Source organism: Octodon degus, unplaced genomic scaffold (genome assembly GCF_000260255.1).
Source record: "Octodon degus isolate 3935 unplaced genomic scaffold, OctDeg1.0 scaffold00158, whole genome shotgun sequence".
NCBI lineage: Eukaryota > Metazoa > Chordata > Mammalia > Rodentia > Octodontidae > Octodon > Octodon degus.
Window position 1 is genome coordinate 2121337 of NW_004524734.1, and position 3823 is coordinate 2125159.

At 42.3% G+C, this 3823-nt stretch overlaps 1 protein-coding gene across 1 annotated transcript in view; it reads right to left on the minus strand.

Annotated features, from left to right (window-relative positions):
- Positions 1-1819, minus strand: part of Tlr10 (toll like receptor 10) — a 6712-nt gene extending 4893 nt beyond the window's left edge. Inside the window, 1 exon segment of the mRNA XM_004648870.2 lies at positions 1774-1819. The gene's annotated coding sequence lies outside the window, so the exon portion shown is untranslated.
- Positions 1820-3823: the final 2004 nt, after the last annotated feature.

The window sequence follows — 3823 nt, forward strand, 5'->3', positions numbered from 1 at the left end:
TCCTCCTTCTCCTCTTCTTCTTCTTCGTCTTTTTGAGACAAGTGTGCACTATGCAGTTCAGGCTGGCCTTGAGTTCACTTTGTTGCCTGCCTGTGCTGGTCTCTTAACTTACAACGACCCTCCTGCCTCAGCCTCCTGAGAGCTGGGATTAGAGGTGTGCACCACCACCACACCCAGCCTTTACTTTAACATTCTCGGTGTGGGAACCATCACCCTTGAAGAAGGTAGTCGAATCTACGCTGGTTTCAAAGTCTCCACCTCTCACCTCTTCCCTTGCCCGATACCACAGCCGTTTCTGGAACTGTAATGAAAGAGGAACTAACTCTTTCTGAACTTCTCTTAATGTAAGAAAGTAAAAACAAGGTCTTCTCTCTCAGGCAATGTCTGTGTACGTTGGCATTTTATATAAGTGAGATATAAACTTTTGATGAAAGAAGCCGATGCTGAAAGTAGGTGAAAAGTAGAGAATGACTTGGCGTAATAGCTTGTAGTTTAAAGGTCCAAGTCCAAAGACAGTGTGAAATAGCAGTTGGTGGTTTGCTGAAGAATGTATACTTTACTAGCTGGGAATTTCTCTTTTCCCAATAATGCCAACATATAGAGAAAAGTTTTTTTTTTTTCAAAGTTTTGTTGATAAACAGATAGCAATGAGACAGTTTCAAATCAAATTGGAAGTACAGTTTCAACAAATAATACACTGCATATATTCTTCTTAGTGGTTAATAGAGAAAAGTTTTAAGTGTCATTGAATACCCAATAATCTTTGAAACATAACAATAAGAACACCATTTTTGAACATCTTCTGTGCATCCAACACAGAGTCAAGTGTTTCCTATCCTGTATCTTACTCAGTCCTCTCAACAATCCAACAGAATGGTGGCTGCTGTTACTCCTGTTTTACCAATGAGGAAGCTAGCACACAGAGGGTTAGAAAGCTTAAAGCAGTGGAGAAGGGATTTAAGCTCAGAATCCCCCTGTCCCTTCTGAGTGGTAGTTAAGCCCAAATCAAGACCCTGAAATGATGTGACTCAGGATAGAACAGCCAAGGTCTTACCTTCAAGCTGGCTGGCTGCCCCAGCAGCCTCTTCTTTTCTGCCAACTCTGTGTCCTCTCTCTGAGTGGTGACACTGCTAGATGCCACAAAGCTCAGAGACACTGCTGATGTGTAACCACATTGTTAAGAGAGTTCTAAGTTTACGTGAATCAAAGCAAAACTCATGGTGCACACAGCCCTAGTTAGCAGCTCTGCACAGGGGGCGGTGATCCAAGCTCAACAGCAGTCACATGCCCTTCCTTGACCACCATGAACTTTGGAGGAAACTACACTGAACAAGATCCATCACCCAGCCTAGCTTTTCAGCATGCACACAGATGCAGAGCTGTTGGACTGGGTAAAAGCCCAACAGACACTCTTCAGCCACATGTCTCAGCCAGCAGCTGTTGTTAACATGGGTCACTGGCAAACAAAAGTTAGGAATGCCTAATGACCTAATGCCTGGGACCATGCGCACGGAACCGACTGATGAGGTTAACCTCCAGTCAGTGGCAGAAAGCCCCAACCCACAATCACCCACAGAATGACGGCTCTGATTGCTATCCTCAGGCATCACTGATCACTAATCCTCAGGCAAAGCAAGGTGTGCTCAAGAATCTGCATAAGTCCGCTCCGCTTCCACTCACAGAAGCTCAAATGAGCTCTTCTTCAGACAAGACCCACACAACTCCTATTTCTTTTTCACAAATGTTGCAACAAACAGAGCTAACATTTCTTACCGTGGGCCTGGCACCTTCTTGGTGAGCTGCAGGTATTGGATGTTCATAGCCAGGGTCAGAACTGGGTGCAGGAGCACACTGAATACACTTTCTGTGATGCTAAATCCCTTTCACCCTCTACTGCATGTCAGTGGAATTACACGTTACATAAATTCATTATTATCTAAGTGGTTTTGTTTGTTTGTTTGTTTGTTTGTTTGTTTGTTTTTTGTGGCTAGCTTAGCCTGCCCTTGGGGGTGCGGCTAGCCGGGCATGTGGTGCTGGGGATCAAACCAAGGTCCCTGGGCTTCCCTAAGCTTGCCTAAGCAGGTACCTTAGACTGCTGAGCTATCTTGCTGGCCCAAAGTGCATTCTTTATTTGTAAAATAAACGTGACAGAAATTTACCATTTCAACCATTTGTAAGTGTGCAAGTCGGGGAATTGTGCAACCGGCACCAGCACGCCTCTACAGAGCTTTCCATCACCTCCTGCTGCAGCCCTCTGGCCATTGGTCACAACCACCCACTTCTGCTGCTGCCTTTCTGCGTTCTGTGCCTGTAAATCTGTATGCTCTCGAGACTGCGTGTGCGTGGGAGCTTTTGTCACTGACTTGTTCCACTTCACCGTTTCCAAGGTTCTTCCACGGTACATGTCTCAGAATAGCCTTCATTTTAAGACTGAATGATAATCCACTGTAAGCCTCCACCCCGTTTATGCATTCATCTATTAATACATATTTGTACTGTCTTCATCTTTTGGAGTTTGTGAATAATACTGGTGCGAGTTGGGTGGACCGGTATCTCTTCAAGCCACTACTTTCAATTCTTTTGAGTATATGAGGTACAACAAAAACATGGTGAATGTTTACGTCTAAAAAAATTGTTACAGTAAAAGACACATTGTCATTAATCACCTTCAAAATACTCCCCCTCACCTTGAGCATACTTGTCCCATCGTTCTGACCACTCTCTGAAGCAGTTCTGGAAGACCTCTGTTATGAGTGTCTCTCCTGATGCTGGTTGCCCTCAACTGATTCAAAACATTCATCTTTGTCATTTTGGCCATGGAGAAGTGCCAGAAGTCACACAGTGCCGGATCTAGTAAACAGGTGGATGAGAACACACCATAATATTTTTATTTGACAGAAAATGCTGTATATGTTTGATCAGTGAGGGGAGATCAGAGCACATGGCAAATGTCTAAATAAAAATATTTATTACAGCAAAAGACATATAGGCATGAATGCCTCTCAAAATACTCCCTCACTTGTAACATGTGTATTGCTTCATTCTTGGTAGTGTAATGTGTCTTTTACTGTAATAAGTTTTTTAACATAAGCACGTACTATATGTATTTTTGTGTAGTTAGATATAGCATTGCTGGGTCTATGGTAATTCAATGTTTAACCTTTTGAAGAGTTCCCATCCTGCTTTTCCACGGTATCTTAGAGCGCTCTGATGCACCCTTGCTTGAAGGCCCAGGTGGATGGCTGAGAGGTGATGAGAAGGAAGAGGAACTGTGGCTCTGTAATTTCACAAATCTGACTGCAAGAAGTTGGAAGGCATTAGCTAGAGGCCTTATCTTGAAATGAAGGGGTAAAACCAACATGATATTTTTTATGTTGGTTGCAGAATACATATCTTTTTTTTTTTTTTTTTTAACACACCTTAATGTCTTCCTTATACACAGGTGGCTGGAGATCACCAATGAAGACAAAAATTTCCAAATGGATTTGTTTACAGAAGAAAGGGCCAATCTGAAAATGAATGACCATAACAGGTTTATATAAGTATAAAACTAAGGAAGAGTTAAGTTCTTAAAATAAGATATTTTTTTGCAATAATATTGGGACTTTAGAGTTTAAAATGTAATTCATATATTTCTACATTGTTATAGGGGACAAATTGTACAAGAAGTGACTGTATAAAACAACAAAAATAAGTGACACCAGTCTGCTCTATTTCACAACTAAACACACACAAGTATGTCTGTCTTACACAGGCATGGGAAACAGGGCTGGGAACACACCCATCAGGAATAGCAGAGAGGATAGTCCCAGCTTGTTGAATG